Below are 18,997 nucleotides of genomic sequence, written 5' to 3' on the forward strand. Positions count from 1 at the left end.
TATTAAATTTTTTTTGGTTGCTTTTTTGGAGGGGCAATTAGGGTTAAGTGACTTGCCCAAGGTCACACAGCCAGTTTTGTGTTGAGTGTCTGAGGCTGGATTTGAACTTAGGTCTTCCTGACTCCAGGGTCAGTGCTCTGTGCCACCTAGCTGCCCCTATATATTAATTTTTTTAGTCCTGAGCTCAGGTCATTGTTTCCATCTCCCTATCCCCTTGCCTGGAACCATTTCCATCTTTCTCCAAGTCAGTCTGGCAGTGCTCATTGGACACCCTACTCTTCCGGCTTCCTTTTATGTGCTGCATTCCAGTATTAGATTAAAAACTCCAGACAGTTCTCCTACAGGGACTGTCTTCCTTATATTTGTATTCCCAGAACTTAACACATTGCCTGTCACATAGTGAGAGTTTAATGAAGGTTTTGAAGAAAGAAATAGGTGACCAACCAGTAGAGGTTTGTTTTTAAATATCTTATCTATCTTTTGGCATATTTTTTCTCCTTCAAGGCCTAGCTCAGGTGCTACCTTCTTCATTACCCCTTCCCTGATTCTTCCACCTGCATGTGTACCCTCTACCTTCTGTTTGACTATCTCCCTCTTTGAATCTCCCTCCTCGAAGCTCTGACTTCTTCTATGCACTTAATTATTTTTAAAACATCCTAATATAAAGAGATGTTTCAGGGGACAGGTTTCTGAACTTGGATTTAGTGAGACCTGGGTTCATATTTGCCTCCATCATTACTAATCTTGTGACCAGGGGCACATAAGTCAATTAACCTTGATGAGTATTGAGTTACATTTTAAAACTTTAAGTTAAATTGTTTATAGTCTTTGCATCTGCAGTATACTGATTAGTTAAATTGAACTGAATTCACCCTCTTTGTACAAGTTTCTAATTGAAGGACCATTCCTTGTAGAAACTGGGGGAGGAAAAGAGAACCACTGATATTACTAGTCTCACCTTGACAAATTTCTCATTCACAAATGCGCTATAGCAATTATAGTCAAAACCAGCCTGCATCCTTTCACATCAAAGCTAAACTGTGAGGCTTTCCCCTCCCCCCACAATTCAACAAACATTGGCCAGCTACTGGGAGAAGTAGTAGCAAGACTCAATCAATGTCCCAGGTGGCCTTGACTAAGAGTGGCCTACACTCCAATCCCATCTCTGACCAGCACTGACCATGTGACTGTGTGACATCGGAACAGTCATAATCTTAGTACCTCAGGCAATGCAACTATAAGTTTTTGTTGTTTTCTTTTATGTCCCAGTAGGCATGAATAATGACCTGACTTTTCTTTGTTAAAGTGTCTTTTTGAGGGTCAATAGATCTAAAAGGCACCTAGAGGGGTGGCTAAGTCTTGGAGTGAATAGAGCATCTGGCCTGGAGTCAGGAGGATCTGAGTTCAAATCCCACCTCAGACAAACACAAAAACTAGCCTCGTGACCCTGGGCAATTCACTTAACCTCAATTGCCCTGCCTTCCCCCCTCCAAAAAAAAAAATAAGTAAAAGGCACCTAGAAGATGTTAAAACAGATGTCCTTTTGTACAAGTGAATGTCAGAGTTCACGTCGTCACAGGTGCCATATCTTAATTTCATTTCACTTTAATTTGAGGAGCCTGGTAATGAATTAAGTCCTTCCTGGGTATCCAAAGACAAAATAAAATAGTCCCAGTTCTCAAGGATTTTGCATCCTATTTGAGGGGAAATGATGTATCCATATAAAAGTATAAACAACATATAAACACAATAATTTCCTTGGTGAAGGCAAAGGTAAAGTAAGCACAGCTTGTTAACAATAGAACAAGGTTCTAGAGGGCACAACAGAAGGAAAGGAAATCAGTCAACAAGTATTCTTTCTTACTCTCTAGTCTTCCAGCAGCTCTAATAGACAAGCCTTGGCAGGGGCCCAGGCTTCCATGCCTTTTTTTTTTTTGTCTCCCCATCATTCTCCCAAGGGAATATTCTCTCTCTCTCTCTCTCTCTCTCTCTCTCTCTCTCTCTCTCTCTCTCTCTCTCTCTCTCTTTCTCCAGTATCCTTCTAGATGCTTTCCTTCATTATAAAGTAAGCTCTCTGACGGCAGGGATTGCCTTTCTTGTTTATATTTTGTATCTTCAGCACTCAGCATTGTGCCTGATAGGAAGTAAGTGATTAACAAATACTTTATCTATTTATTTATTTGGCACCTACTATGTGCCAAGTGCTGGGGATATAAATACAATGAATGAAATGAGTGAGACTGAGAGACCAGAGGGATGGGACTCTCTTGGATGGGTATGAAGGAACTTCAGGGAAGAGCTCTTTGGACCAGGTAGCCACACAACTCAGAGTCACAGAGGATTCTGCATAGTCATAACACAGTAGATGGACAGGTCTTTACAATAAAGGTAATATAAGGATTTTTGTTTTGTTTTTTCGAAAATGTTTGGGGGTGGATACAATTAGGGTTAAGTGACTTGTCTAGAGTCACATAGTAAGTGTTTGAGGCTGGATTTGAACTCTGGTCCTCCTGACTTCAGGGCCTCTAGGTAATATATAGGTAGATTTGATGATCAGTTCCTTAGAAAGAGGTAGAAAACAGGAGATTATCTCCCACAGAGCAAAGGCTCATGAGAATCTTTGTTCTTGGGGTGTCAGCAGGTGTGGAATGGGAAGGGCTGCAGAGCAGATGTCCAGTCCCTGGTCCTACCTGAAGGGCAAGGCAGGGATTGTTGGTGGAGTCCTTGACTATCTAGGAATGGGGAAAGTTCAAGGTACTCACTCTGAGCCAAATCAGCTCTGCCTCAAGACTTCATGGTTTGAACAAGGTCACAAGATTTTAAGGTACAAGGGGCGGCCAGGTGGCTCAGTGAGTAAGAGCACCGGCCCCAGTGTCGGGATGACCTGGGGATCAAATCCAGGCTCAGATACTTAGCACCACATCCAGAAATAACTGGCTGTGTAACCTTGAGCAAGTTTCTTAACCCCCATTGCTTTAAAAAAAAAAAAAGATTTTAAGGTACAGATACATTTAAAATCATTTGACACAGCATGGTGGAAAAGGCCCAGGATTTGGAGCCAAGAGACCTGGGTTTGAATTCTACTTTTGCTTCTTACTGTGATTCTAATTTTGGGGAAACCACTTAACCCCCTCTCTGGGCTTTACTTTGTTCTGTAAAATGAGAAGGTTGAACTTGATGACCTCTAGCTCTAAATCTAGGACCAAGCTATGTCATGTCTTCCTATACAATATATACCTTAAGAATTTCAAAGTACTTTGCAGTACTTCTATGGTTCCATAATCTCTTTGGTGTGGGCAATCTCCCTCCTCCTTACCTCCTTGGATGGCCACCCACTTCTGCTAGTTCTATGTGACCTTTTTGTCTATATTTTTTAAAAAGATTGTTCACATATATTTTCTGCAGCTCTTTAGAGGAATATCTAAGAAGGTTTCTTTTTTGTGCTAATAATTTTCTGGGTAAATCCTTGGGCCAGCCATTTATCATCCTTTGCCTTTATTATGTGACTGGTTTAACTTCTACATTTAAAAGCAATTGAATTAATTCCAGGGGACTTGCTGAACTGGATCTAGAGTCTAGAAGATCTGAATTCACATTCAGCCTCAGATATTTACTGGCTGTGTGATATTGGGTAAGTCACTCTACCTCTGTCTGCTTCAAGTTCCTTACCTGTGATGGGCATAATAATAGCACCTGCCTTATTGGGAGAATCAAATGAGATAATAATCGAAAAGTGTTTTACAAATCTTAAAGTGTTATAAAAATACTATCACTGATTATTATGATTATTATTATCGTTAAGGGAAATTATTACAGATGAAGTTTGCCTCAGTAGCTCATAGTAAGTAACCTTTCCTTTGGGCAGCTTTCTCCCTCTCTTCTCAGCTTTCTACTGTCCACTTCTATTAAAACCTGCTTTTCAGGAAAGGAATTAGATATCAGGAAAAGGTCAGTAACTGATAACATGTCTCCTTTTCAGGCATTTTTAGAGAGGGGATCAAAATATTCAGCTGAAGGAGATGAGGTTTGTGGGAATGTGTGGTTTCAAGTCTTAAGAAATAGGTAGGAGAAATATTTTGGGGGTGTCCTGAAATCAGGCCATTACAGGCAGGTTTTGTTCTAAGGAGTTTCAAAGCCCAAGTCACAACTCTCCTGTGAATCAGCCAGGTGTGTCCATGTTATTGTCAGTGTATTAGGAAAGGTAGCAATACACAGGAAGGACACAATTCTTCTTTGTCTGGACCTATAAATGCATGACTTGTCCTATGAGCAGTCATCCCTAAACTATTCAGAAGAATATTTTTGGAACTGCAGACATCAGAAGCCAAGCAGAACCAGAGCTCCCACCCTCTACTTATTGAGATTAATCAGATTAGTGGTTGTTTTTTTTTCTGCAAAGAAACTGCCCAGATCCAAAAGTACTGCTTATTTATTGTCTATTGAATTAAAGAAGCCCATTCCTTGGAAGACATACATGGATTGAGAAAATAGAAACATTCAAACAACAGATAGAGTAGACCGTGAGATGTCCCCCTGTCTTTTAATTTAAAATACACACAAACTGGATCTTTATCCACAGCATTCCCACAAACCTTAAGTGTCCCATAGAACTGTGTCCTCAGCCCTTTTCATTTTGCCTCCATACTATCTTATTTGGTGATCTGGTCAGCTCCCATGAATTCAGTTTCCAGCCCTATACTGATGATTTTCTGATTTACCTATCCAGTCCTTTCCTCTTTGCTGACCTCAAGGCTAACATCTCCAACTGCCTTTTCAACATCTCAAACTGTATGTCCTATAAGACATCTTAAACTCAACGTGTCCCAAATTAAATTCATGATTTTTCTTCCCAAAGCTTCCACCCTTCCAAATTTTCCTGTTCCTCTCAAGGGCAGTAATATCCTGCCAGTCACTTACATTGGAATCATGAGGTGTCATTCTCAACTCCTCACTGTCTCTCACCCCCTATATCCAATGCTGTCAAGGTCACTCCATTTTACCTTTGTAACATCTCTTGCATGTGCCTCCTTCTCTCCTCTGATGCAGCCACTACCCAGGGGCAGGTTCTTATTACTTCATTCCTGGACTGTATCAGTCAGTCAGTCAGTAAGCATTTATTAAGTACCTACTTTGTGCTAGGCATTATGCTAAGTCTCAGAGATACAAAAAAGAGACAAAAGATGGTCCCTGCTTTCAAAGAACTCACAGTTTAATGAGGAAGACGATGATCAAAATATTGCAATAGCCTGCTGATTGGTCACATTGCCTCAAGTCTTTCCATATTATAGTTCAACTTCCTGTGAGCCACCAAAGTGATCTTCCTAAAGAACAGGACTAACCATGTTACTCCCCTGTTTAATAAACTCCAGTGGCTCCTTATTAATTCCAAGATCAAATATAAAATCTTGTTTTAGGAGTTCAAAGCTCTTCATAACTTTTCCCCGCCCCTTTCTAGTCTCCTTATACCCTCATGTACTCTGTTCTCAGACCTGATTTGCTGTTCCTCACACAGGACACTCCAATCTCCCAATTCCTGGCATTTTCACTGGCTTTCTCTCATGCCTACAACGCCCTACTTCCCCTTCTCTGCTTCCTGGCTAAAATTCCACTTTCTAGAGGAAACCTTTCTCAGGCTCTCAATTCTAGAGCCTTCTTCCTGTCCAATATTTCCCAATTATCCTGTCTATAGCTTATATGTACATGGACCGTGAGCTCCTTGAGAGCAGGGCCTGCCTTTTGTCTTTCTTTTTATTTCTAGAGTTTAGCAGCAGAGTTTCTGGCACAGTAGGTGCTTGATAAACATTGATTGACTGACTGACACATTCATAAAGGTATCCAGCAGGCTACATTTTCTTTTCTTTATGGTCACACGTAAAGAATATACTCACCCCCAACCCAACATCCGTGCAATGGCACACAAATGATCTTTCTGTGAATTGCTTTTTCAAAAGAGGCCTTCCCACCTCTCACTATCCCTCCTAATATGTATTACATGGATGCACTCGGTATTTTTATTTGCTTTACTTTTAACTCCTTTCTGTTTATCTTCAACTTCTCTGCCTTTGCTTCATACTCTGTCTCTGTGATGTTTTCCCCCAGTCCTGTGTCAATAGGTACATACAAAGAAAGAGTCTATTTTAGCCCATCTTCCACCCCATCAAATGAGATATTATAGGGGCGGCTAGATGGCGCAGTGAATAGAGCACTGGCCCTGGAGTCAGGAGAACCTGAGTTCAAATCCAGCTTCAGACACTCAACATAAAAACTAGCTGTGTGACCTTGGGCAAGTCACTTAACCCTAATTGCCCTTCAAAAAACAAACAAAAAAAAAAGATATTATTTGTAAAGCACTTAATATGGTGCCTGGCACCTAGTAGGTGCTTAATAAACCCTTTTTTTCTTCCCCTCTCCTCCCCTTCCCCCCCCCCCCCCTGAAATGTAATCTTTCACTGTAGGCTCAGTCCTCTAATTTTAGGAAATGCCTAGGTTCTTGTCTTCAGCCAGAATGCCTTATTTTTTTTTTCTCTTGTGCAACATATTTGATTCTGAAAGTACCAGGGGATGTATCCATCTGTGCTGCTGAGTCATGGACTTGGCTCAAGGAAGGAATAAGAAACAAGGGAATGAAAGTTGCACATGACCTAGCTATTAGTGATTCTGCTGTTTTGGTTTTGGCAAGTGGAAAATACATAAATGAATTGATAAACTGGAGCTCCTTGGTACTGGGAGATGCTGCCTTACCCTGTACCCAGCCTATCCTCTCCTAACATCCCCTTTCCTAATACATTGATAATAGCATTAACATACTTGTGCAATTCCTGAAGGGGTAGGACTTGAGTTTCCCAATTCCTAAAACAGAGAGCTCTCAGGATTTGAGACCTCAGATGAATTTCCACTGTTATCTTTTTTAAACTCTCACAGTGAGTTGAACAGTGCCTGTTCTAAATGATTTTGATTTCCCCCCCCTCTGCAAGCAGAGATAAAGGAGCCCTTCCTGGCTAGGCCTTTTTAAATCTCTTAGGCAATTTGGGAATCAACTTTTTGTGGGGGAAACAAACTCTTAAAGATGCTGGTATCCAGAGTAACTGGCAGAAGAAAATGAGGAAGGACATCGAAGAAGCTATGAATAAAAGGAAATCAATAAATGAAGTGTGTCTTTCCGGTTCCCTTCATGTCAGTCCCACTTCTTTCAGTGTTCAGCATTTCTTATGCTAGTGATTTACAACGGTGAAGAGTTTGGTCTGGTGAGTAAAGTGGTGGGCATGGAGTCAGGACTCCAAGTGGCTGAGTCACTGAGGAGTGTAAAGGAAGTCCTTCCCTTCTCTTCATCTTAGCTCTCCCTATGGTGGTGGTATGGGGTGTGTGTGTGTGTGTGTGTGTCTCCGTGCTCGAGAGCACCCCCCACCCCGCTCTCAAGATGAGGAGGATGTGAGCTACAGGTGGAGTGCTCCACATCTCTTCTTTGGAATAAACAAATACAAGTGCAGAAAACTCAAGAGACCTCTAAGTGACATAAGACAGTTTCCTTCTTTAAAAATGGAATGGTTGGGCTACATGATCTGAGTTGTCTTCCAGTCCTGACATTTCTATGATCCTTTGATTTCTATGACTGATGTATTATGTGCCCCTATTTGAGAGCTGGAACTCTCTTTTGCATTTCTTTTGCCTTGCAGAAGGCTTTGGGACCCTCTTTTGCATTCCTCACAGCTTAGCACAGTGCTTGGCACACATTAGGCTTCTCAAAAATGCTTCCATCACACAGTAGACAAAAACAAAGTAGTAAAAACAAGGATGTAGTGGTTAGAGAAATTCGGATGAGGATCCGAAAGTAGTGTTGTTGAACTGAAGAAGGGGGAAGACATAGTCAGATAACACTGAATTTCAGGTACCCTATAGGTAACTTCCTATAATTAGTTCCGAGACCATGGAATTTTTTCCCTGGAATACTTACCCATAGAAAATTCATTCTGGAGACTGTAAAGAAAAAAAAAAAGACTTTTTTGCTTTGCTAATCCTCTATTTCAGACTTGGGCTGCTGCGGGAATCTCCCCTGCCTTCCCTAAGAAGCTCGTTAAGACAAGTAGGTATTAGCATCTCTTGTGAGTCAGGGGCAAATTGAGTAACAAGGGCCGAAACCACCTTATTTGCTTTCAGATTTTCCTCTCTCTGACTGTGGACTCTGAGGACCCGTGTTCAAATTCTGCCACTAATGTTGTCTGTGACCTTAAGTCATTTACTTCTCTGCTTTTCTTCTATAAAAATAGGGGTCTGGATGGCTTCTGAAGTTCCTTCCACTTCTGGACCCTATAATTTTATGATTGTTAGTGAGGCTTCAAACATTTTCATTCCTCCCCCCCCCCCAAAAAAAAAACAACCAACCAAACGAAAAACAAAAAACAAAAACAAACCCCAAACCAAACCAAACCAACTAACCAGATTTAAAACCACCCTATTTGCTTTTGGATTTTCTTCTCATCTTTTAGGGAGGTTTCAAGTATACAAGTGTAGCGAACTTTCAGAAGTTTCTCAGCTTCTAATGAAATGTTCCCCTTCCCTATATTATTATTTGAAAGGCTACAGGGCAGACAAGCAAGAGGATGTATTATGAAGGGAACGTTTTGGGGTCCCTTGACCTCCCTAGGTATATTCCCCGGTCCTCTACAGTTATCTGCAAAGGTTACTGGGCAGATAGCAAGAGGGCGTGTAATCTTTTTTGTTTATGCCTCCGCAGATGGTCCTAGAATAATACCCTAATAAATAACTAACCTTAAGCAAGGGTAAATAGTAAACAGGATTAAGGGAGGCTCCTTCTACATTATTTGCATTTCTCAGATGGAGGATCTTTCTACATTGTCTGCATTCTTTGGGGGTCTCTACATTCTCCTTGGGGGGGCATAAAAACTCCGTGAGCTCCTTGCATCTTTGGCTCTGTATGAAATGGTCCTATAATAAACAGACTTGTATTACACCCCGTCTCCTTAGTCTCACCGCTCGCTAGCCCACCAACTGCGCTGGCCGCAAGTATACAAGTAAAAATCTTGGTATGGTGGGAGAAAGAGACGGAGGAAACGAATATGTGGCAGGGCATGCATGCATGGGAGTCCAGAGGGGGCTGGGACTTAGTTGATGGGAAGGGGTCTCTGTCTTGCCTTTCTCTATTTCTGTCTCTGCACCTCTTACTGTGTTTCTGTCTTTGTTTCAGTGTCTGTCTCTCCCTCACCTTCCTCCTCCTCCAGTCGGCCTATTCTCCTGCTCACTTCCCCCCCTTCCCACCTCCTCCCTTCACCTCCCTTAGCGCGTCTTGTGTGGGGGCGAAGGGGGCCCGCTGATAAGTGGGGGAGGCGCGCGCACGCGCAGCCGCCCAGTGCTTTGCGCGTGCTCCCCTCCTCCGCCCTTCTCCCCCTCCCCCGGGACCGGGCGCCGGGCGCAGAGAGCGTGCGCGCGGCCCGCCCCGGGCGCGGGCGGAGGGGTGAAGGAGGGGCGCGCGGCGGCTCCAGCCCTCAGACGCTGGAAGCCGCGCAGGAGTACGGTCGGGGAGTCCGGGCAGCGGGGCGCAGCGAAGCGGACGGGACGGACCGTACAGCCTAGCCCGGCGGAGTGGAGCCAAGCGGAGGAGCCCAGCCAGGCAAGAGCCGAGCTGGTAAGCAAGCTCCCAGGAGGAAGCTGCCAGGCCGGCTGGCTCACAACTGCACTCTGTCCCGCGGGGGCGGCTTCCCGGGACTGCGTTGGGCCCGCGGGCCACAGGCCGTGACTGACTCCAGCGTCTGGGAAACCCGGTGCCCACGCGGTACCGCGGCGGGAGACGGAGCGAGCTACCCCCATGCAGGCCCGCCCGGGCTTGTCCGTGGCTCCCCCCAGCTCCGGTCTTCTCCTGCCCCTCAGTCCGGGGCACCCACTTTTTTGTCACCTCCTCGCCCCCTTGTTGCCCCTTCTTTTTTCCCCCTATCCCTTGACGCCTCCGTCTCTTCCACCCTCCCCATCCTTTTCCTTATCTCTCATGTCCCCCGTCTGTTTTTTTTTTTTTTTTTAACTTAAACTTGTAGCCCTCTTGCCCTATCTCCTTTCCTACACCTTGGACACCCTTCTTTACCACTTCTCTCTCCCGGGGTCACTCTCCTTCCTTCTCCCCTTTTCCCCTTTCTTTCCCCGCGTCCCTTGTCGCTCCCTCTCTACTCCATCACTTCCTTTCTCCCTTGCCACCTCCTCCTTTGCTTTCCACTCCTTACCTCTCGTCACCCCATTTTCTTCTCTTTCACTCCGTCTCTCATTTGCCCTCTTCCCTCTACCAGCTCCTTTTCTCCGTTTTTTCCCCTTCCACTCATGCTCGCCTCTTGTCTCTCCTTTTTCTTACTCTTTCCTTGACCTTTCTCTTACCTACTCTTCATTTCTTGTCAAGCCTCCTCCCCCACCCCCCCTCATTTCTTCTTTTCCCTCTTCTCTCCTTGTCAGTCGCTCTCCCAACTCTTTGGCTCTTTCTTTCTTGTCAATTGTCACACCTCTGTCAGTCCTTCTTTGCTCTCTTTCTCTACACCTCATCTCTTAATTTCGTTGTCATACTCCTTAAAGTACTACCCCCTCTTCCTTCCCACTTTTGCTCAGACTTTTCTTTTTCATATCTCTTCCCTTCTGGACCTCATTTCTCCCTACCTCCTCCCTGCTCTTTGCTTATCCCCTGCTGCTTTTTTGACCCTATCTTTTCCTCTTATCTTCCCATTCTTGGTATCCTCTTTTTCCCCTGCCATCTTACCCTTCATCACCTAACACTCCTAAGTGGGTTGCAGCTGCTTACATATTCAATATATAAGTGAATTTCCTAGGAAACAATTTGAGTTTCATGATGTCAGCTTTCGGATTGACCATTTGTGGGTTTAGATCACATTGTATACTAATTCCCTATTTTTTCCCTCTAAGTACTCCTTTGTTTCTGAACTCCACACTCCTGTTGATATAAAAGTTGTAGGTGAGTTTGTTTTTGTGGGGAAGGGGTTTGTATGGATAATATAACTTTTATTTAAGTTAATGTTGCCAGTGATGCCGCTTCTGGGTGCTATGGTTTTATGGGTAACTGGGCAACCAAATGACAGAGTACTTTACAAAAGCGTTTTATTGTGTAGGTATAGTAATGACCTTTGTACTTTTAATCCAGGACTTTTTGAATATTAATTCATTAGTGTTCCTGGAGTCACTTTTTGAATATTAATTCATTAGTTTTGACTAGCTCTATACTACAGGTAGATGGAGAACATTACCTTCATTTTACAGTTGTAAAAATTGAGACCTAGGGACAGGTTTTGATTTATTTTTTTGCCTGAGATAATAAGGCAAGTTATTAGCCCATGTAGGAGGAGAAACCAGCAGATTTGACACATAAATTTCCTGGAGTTTTTAATTAGAAATTTTCTAGTAGTCATAAAACACTAGACTATCCATCCTGAGATTATACATTTACTTAAAAGACAGTGAGCCCTGGGGTCAAGATTGTGAGTCCTCACCCTTGCCCTTGTCAGAGTTCAGTTACAGGGACAGGCTTCTTGGCCTTCTGTACCTATTTCTCTTTTGTTTTTCTTTTGGAGGGGGAATGCAGGGCAATTGGGATCAAGTGACTTGCCCAAAGTCACACGGCTAGTAAGTGTTAAGTCTGAGGCCGGATTTGAACTCAGGTTCTCCTGACTCCAGGGCGATGCTCTATTCACTTTGCCACCTCTTTGCCCCTGTACCTGTTTCTTTATCTGTGAAGTGGGGGAAGGCACTGACTCCCAGGTTTTCCTCTATCTAAAATGGTTATTAGACTGAATTATTAGATAACACTTTGTTAATTTCTTACCTTAAGCTGCTCCTTTGCCTTTGGTTGCTATTTTGATCTTTGTTCACATGAAGCCCTTCAATTGGAGTGCCCCCATAGCAGAATAGTTAGGCCCTTTAGTGTTTAAAGTGCTTGGGAATTAAGGACAAAGAAGCAGCAGTGATGGTACAGGTGATTGATATAGGGACAGTGTTGCTTAGTGGTTAACCTGAGCGCCTTACTAGGAGTCCTGACACATGGATTCTGTTCCTTCCGGCTGCACTGACTCATCTTGTGATGTTGTATTCATGTGGTTCTTTCATATTTTTGACTTAACACCTCCCCCTCCCCCCCATAAAAGAGAACATTTTCCTCCACTGAGTGCCTATTAAAAGACTTATCATTCATGTCTGCATATTGTACCATTACATAACATAACAATTAAAATGCAGCTATAGGCTCATAATGCCTACAGTTAAAGCCCTCTTTCTAGAAAAATTTAGATTAATCAGGTGTTTGTAAAGCTGAAGTTTAAGGGATCTTTGTTTAATGATTACTGTTGCACTTGGGATTTTATTTTAAGAAGAGGGTGTTTAACTGGGATTATTTTGAAACTTGCTCTTGTTTTGCTATTGTTCACAAATAACTGATTTTGTGAAGCTTTTGTAGGGGAAGTAACAAAACCATTGTTTGAAATATGATGGCTCAAAGTTTCCCTCAACAGATCTTGTTTGGGATACATGCATATGGGGCAGTTACCCTCTTTGAACAGCCATAATGCCCTGAGTGTGATCATCCTGGCCTTTTGGGCTCACTATCAACTGCAAATGAAGTTTCCCATTCTTTAGTGTATAGCTTTTGGTTTAGTCACTTTGTCTAGTGCAGAGAAGAGGAAAGAGTTGCTGAAGGAAGGTTTCTTAGAAATAAATGAAGAGTTAAAAGAGCATTGACTGCTGTCACAGTATGAATTAGATGTTTCAGAAAATGCGTGAACAATAAGACAATTATAGCCAAAAAAAAAGTTTAAAGGGATGTGGTGCTTTTTATATTATTAGTTTGTTAAAGTTTGGAATGCTCAATTCCTGAGGTGGTTTTATAATACATTGCATTTCTGCTCAGGTAGAGTAATATTTCAAAAAACAGATTCCATCCCCATAGGTACTCCTGTTGATATAGACTGTAGTCCAACCACATCTTCATTGCTTCTGAGCCCCCAAAATTTCATTTTTTTGTAATCACCTGATCATGAGCCCCTCTGTACTCAGCCATGTACTTAGACCATGCTAAAGCAAACAGAACCACAATGAGTCTTACAGAATTTACCAGAGCTTGTGAATTGTTGAGAAACCATACATAATTGTGGCATGGGAAGATAATACAACTTTGCTGAAAGATTAATAGTAATTAGAGACTAAAGAGTAATATAGAATGGAAATTAGCATTGTGCTCATATACTCATTTAACTGCATATCCCAATATTACAATCAATATATTGAAAACATCTGAAAATATAGGCAGTGTTTTATAGTTGTGGTCCTACTGCTTTTGCAGAGGGTGCTGCTATAAAAATATTTTGGTGGATGTAGAGCCTTTCTTAAAATCAGTGATTTCTTTGACGAAAATGTCTAGCAGTGGAATATCTATCTGAGTCAAAGGGCACACCCATATTTTAGCCACTTTATTTGCTTAATTCCAAATTGCTTTCCAGGATGGCTGAAGGAATTCATTGCTCCACCAATGGTATACCTCTTTTCCATTACCCCTCCAACAATGAGTCTAGTCTCTTATCATCTTTGTCAGTTTGTTGACGTCAGGGTCATTTGACTTTGCATTCCTCTTTTTGTTAGTGATTGGTGGTATTCTTTTATGTGGTGGTTAAGTATGCAGTTCTCCTTTGAAAACTTATTTTTTTCATGTCCTTTGACCACGTATCTATTTAGGAATGGTTTAAGGTCTTTGTTTTTTCTGTTGTCTTTGTATCTTGGACACTAAGCCCTTATCTTGATGGGAGGGCTTTTCTTCCCCCCTGCAGTGCTTTTGTGTGAAACATGACTAATATCTTTATTTGTTATCCTGTTTATAGGATCATAGACTTAGGACTGGAAGAGAACATGAAAATCGTTGAGTCCAATCCCTTCATTTTCCAGATGAGAAATGTTGAGGATTATCCAGGTTAAGTGTCTTGTTATGGTCACAGAAAGCTAGTAAGTACCTGAGGCAGGATTTGAACCCAGTCTTCTTTATTCCAAGTTCAGTACTGTACACATGCTGCCTCTTAAAATGTTGAATGGGTACTCAGAGTTCAAACAGGGACCTCTTAGTGTGTAGTCAAATGTCCTGCCACTAACCTGGATAGAATAAAGGTGTGTATGAATAGGGAAGCTGAATCTCATAGAAAGGTAAGGACAGATAAAGAGTTTGTTGTACTTTGAAATAATCTGAAGTGATGATTAAGGTGTGCAGTAAAATATTGTATGGTTTGACCCACTGAGATATGCCTACCTTGAGTAAATCACATTCTTTCTTTGTATCTGGACTTCGGACAGATGGTCCTAGACTTCAGGCTGTGATGTTTATAATTACCTAGTGAAGTCTGTTAAATTAACCTCTCCAGGGCTGATACTCACATGCTTGTGTAAAGATGCTTGTTCCTTTGGCTTTCTGGAACTGCTTGGAACAGAGATTGTGGCTTAGCACAGTGCCTGGCACATAGACAGTGCTTAATAATTTTTTTTTTTGCTTTTTGGAGGGGGAAGGCAGGGCAGTTGGGATTAAGTGACTTGCCCAAGGTCACATGGCTAGTAAGTGTTAAGTGTCTGAGGCCAGATTTGAACTCAGGTCCTCCTGACTCTAATAAATTCTTAATGACTGGCTAGTTTGCTAATTCCTAAGGAATATATGTATATATACATATATACACATATGTATATATCTCTATCTATCTATCTATCTGTCTATCTGTCTGTCTGTAACTTCTGGGGTGGCTAGGTGGTGCAATAATAGAGCACCAGTCCTGGAGTCAGGAGGACCTGAATTCAAATCCGGTCCAGACACTTAACACTTACTAGCCATGTGACCTTGGGCAAGTCACTTAACCCTAATTGCCTTGCCCTCCCCACTTCAAAAAGCAAAAAGCCCCTCCCAAAACACCCCCCCCAACTTTAGTATATATATATATATATATGTGTATATAGCTGTGTGACCCTAGCCAAGTCACTTAAGCTGTTTGCCTCAGTTTCCTCATCTCTAAAATGGGGATGATAATAACTCCTATCCTAGTGTTTTTGTGAGGATCAAATGAGATAATAATTGTAAAGCATTTAGCACACTGCCTGGTATATAGTAGGTACTATATAGATGTTAGTTGTTGTTATTATTATTAGTAATAATATTTTACTTGCCTTTGTACCATGAGTATCATTATCTAGAGTATGTCCAGGAGTAGGGTGACCTTGATGAGGAGGGTACTCAGCAGTTCAGTTGAAAGAGCTGTCTCTTCCTCTCAGCTGGGTCTGAGTTTCTTCATAGATAAAATGCAGGAGCTGGATTATTTAATATTTAGGATTCCTCCCAGCTTCAAGTCTGTGGCCAGACTATTTATGTTTAGCCTGGAGAAGTGAAGTTTCGAGATGACATGGTAGGGTTCTTCAGTTATTTAAAGGACTGTCCAAGGCTCAAAGAAGCTTGTTTTATTTGCCAGGCAGAGCCCTGAGCATTTAGTGGAAGTTACAGAGGCTGACTTTGAAACAACAGAAGAAAAAAACTTGGTGGAGTAGGATTTGTGCTTTGGAAGAGAGCTTGTATTAGGTGACTGTTCCAGTTTGCAATCTGATTTAGTCTTATTAGCAGAATTGAGAGTTTTGTATGTAATTTTTAGAATTTTTTTTTTTTTTTGGGGATTTAACAGCTGATGATCCCAAGTATATGGCTTCCAGACAGTTCAACTTAATTTGAGTGTTTGCCTGTCTACTGTTTTACTCCTTTGTCCCTGAAATGATGTGTCAGTGATCTGGTTTCATTCCTAGAACAAAATGTTCTATAAGTATATTTATAGAATTGATAATAGTTTTCATTCTTGGAGTCCAAAGGATAAATCTGAAGCTACGGGGAAACTCACATTGAAATGGGTCACTAGGGGCGGCTAGGTGGCGCAGTGAGTAAAGCGCCAGCCCTGGAGTCGGGAGGACCAGAGTTCTTTCTGTCCTGAGACACTTAACACCCACCCACAAATACTAGCTGTGTAACCTTGGGCAAGGTACTTAACCCCAATTGCCCTCCAAAAGGCAAAAAAAAAAAGAAATGGGTCACTGTAATGTAATGCCAAGGAAAGGCTAAACCAGAAGTGAGGCTATTTGTTGACTTAGAAAGCCACATATTAATATTATCCATGTTTTACTGTATTTTTATTTTGTTAAATATTTCCCAATTAAATTTTAATCTACTTTGACACCTTTGCTTTAAGGTATCTTGAGAAAGTTTCTAAACTCTCTTGGTCTTAGCTCCTAAGAAAATGAATGAGGATGTGTTTTGGAAGTTCTTTTTGTTGATGCCTTTTATTTTTACATTTTGTAACAAAGACACAGTTAACTATAGTAACTGTCCAGCTGGTGTTGGACATTTTTCACCAGGCTGTAATGCTAGACTTTTCCATCATGCTTCTGACCTTATACCACCTACCTGCCCTCCCCACTTTCAGCTTCTTTTTGTGTGTATTCTCCCCATCTTAGATGGTAAGTTTCTTGAGGGCTAGGTCTTTTCTCTTTCTATTTGTCTCCATGGGCAGTTTGATCATCTTACAGGAAGAAGAAAAATCTAGCAAGACACATGGATTTTAAGGGCTTTAAGTGTTTAAAAATGGCCTCTACATCCTTACTTTTATGCAGGTCAGGAGGAAGAATGCTTTTGTTATCGATTCTTTTTGATCTTTACTAGTTTACTACTTAATGTTCTGAGTTTGGGTTTCTAGTTATTGTTTAGTAGTCTTTATGGATGTATGTTTTTTACCTTGCATAAAACAGAGACCTATTTTCTGCATTTTGAAATATGAATATTGTTTAGTGCCTTTTATTCACTCAGCTTCTGTTCATACAGGTCTTCTCACTTTCCTCTGAATTTCTCATTCATAATTTCTTAAAGCACAATAATATTCTATTATGTAAATATATCACTATTTCTTAACTCTCCACCCATTTTTTTTTTGCAGTTTTTCAAAAATATACATAAAATTTTTAGTTAAGAAAAAGGCATAAATAAGGAAATTATAACTATTGTCAGGATCTCTCAGTCTGAGAAACTAAGGGGGTGAGATATTTGAACAGGTTTATTCTGAGAATCTATTTGTGATCTTTAGCCATTTGGTCATGAAAAAGTAATAAAGTAGAATTCCCAATCTATATTCTAAAGTGTTTCAACTACAGTCTACAGACAAAATTTATTTAACATATAAGGATTTGGCTTGGGGAGATTCTGATTGACAGAACTTCTTCTGCCAATCCAGATTCTTGAATCCCAGCAACTTCCAACATAGTTCATGAAATTAAAACAAAAGATGAAATCTCACAATGTAAGACAAAGGTATAATACAAATTTTAGGGATTTGATTTACCACCTTGAATAAGTAGGTAGTGTTAATGAAAAAGCACTTTTTGTCCTTTCTTTGGTAAAGTGGTAAAGGTATAACTTTTTTTAGGCCCCTGATAAACTTAAGGGACACATCCTTTCTTAGTCAAGGCAAAAAAACATTTATTAAGTGCCCACTATGTGCCAAGCACTGTGTCCTCTAGGGATACAAGAAGAAGCGAAAGATAGCCTCATTTCTCAAGGAGATTACAATCTAATGGGAGAGACAACAAGCGAACAAACATATACAAATAAGCTCCATATGGGATAAATTGGATGTAAGAGAGGGAAGGCGCTAGAATTAGGAGGGGTTGGGAAAGGCTATCTATTGAAGAGGGAATTTTAATTGAGACTTAAAGAAAGCCTAGGAAGATCTTAGGTAGAGATAAGGAGGGACCAGGCCAAGCATGGGGGATGGGGGATAGTCAGAGAAAATGCCTGTAGTGGAGAAATAGAGGATCTTGTTCCTGGAACAAGGAGGCCAGTGTCAAATGATCAAATTAGGTTAATAAAATGATACTCCTTTTTTTAATCTAATCACCAGTAAACTAACTACCAACCAATTGAGAATCTTCCCTGAAACTGATTACTTTTGCTATTCAAGGAGGACTGATTAGGCCTTCTGTTCAATGGAGATGTAGGACTTCAGACCAGCACTGTTAATTAAATCTTAATTTTTATTTGTGAATAAGTGTGGAGCTTGAGTACAACTGGAGCTTGAGTGTTATTAACTTTCGCAATAAGAAGACTAATTTTTCTAATTCCATACATTTAATATGGTATATTTATGATATTGAACATCATTATGATATTTATGATAGGGAATTGTCCTTATCTTTTCTCTGCTTTCTTTGTTCAACTTTGTGTCTGTTGTCTTAAGTCTGGTTTGTTCAACTGACATGATCTTAGTATATTCTTACCTTTGTTCAGAAAACAAATAGTCTGTCTGGTGTTGTCAGTATTTCCACTTTCTCTGCCATTTCAAAGGCTAAGTAACTGACAAGGGCCTTTTAAAATCCATGTGTTATGCTAGATTTTTCTTCCTTCTTTAAGAGGATCAAACTGTCCATTTTTTTTTACATCCTTATTTCATTCATTCTTAAAATTATAACATGTATTAATCCTTCATAAAGTGTGTGCTGTGCATCTTATATAAACCAGTTTAAGTATCAAATATGGTGAATATAAAACAGGAAGAAGTGCCAGGTTTTACTGACCAGAAGAAAAGAGAATTTGTTTGCTTGTTTAGAATTTTGCTGAGTATTACTAAAAACATGATTCAAAAACAAAGGAGCTGAGGAGAGTACTGACTGCAAGTGAGTTGATTACAAGTTCTAAATCAAGATTTAAAATGATGAACTCATTTTGATAATATAGTTATGCTGTAATGGTCTCCTTGTTGGTTTCTCTAGTTACATTCAACGTTAGCTATTGTTGGGACTCTAGCTATTGTTGGGACTCGCTGAAGTTCACTGCCTAAGTATATGTGGCAAAGAATGGAAGGTGTGTTGGCCTTCACAGTCATTTCTTTTAATTAAAATTAGGCAAGCTTGAAGAATACCTGCTTATTTCTCATTTTATAAAAGAGGCATAACT

At 40.9% G+C, this 18,997-nt stretch overlaps 1 protein-coding gene across 2 annotated transcripts in view; it reads left to right on the forward strand.

Moving 5' to 3' along the window:
- The first annotated feature begins 9,449 nt into the window (after window positions 1-9,449).
- The window catches only part of DUSP14 (dual specificity phosphatase 14), a 33,095-nt gene continuing 23,547 nt past the window's right edge, over window positions 9,450-18,997 (forward strand). The window contains exon 1 of one of the 2 annotated variants that reach the window (XM_069078128.1): window positions 9,450-9,640. The gene's annotated coding sequence lies outside the window, so the exon portion shown is untranslated. The remainder of the gene's footprint in view (window positions 9,641-18,997) is intronic. The other variant, XM_069078127.1, reaches the window with a different exon arrangement.

This window comes from Petaurus breviceps, unplaced genomic scaffold (assembly GCF_028583685.1).
Source record: "Petaurus breviceps papuanus isolate PSGF00001 unplaced genomic scaffold, PetGlider_PUasm1.0 91023, whole genome shotgun sequence".
Lineage (NCBI taxonomy): Eukaryota > Metazoa > Chordata > Mammalia > Diprotodontia > Petauridae > Petaurus > Petaurus breviceps.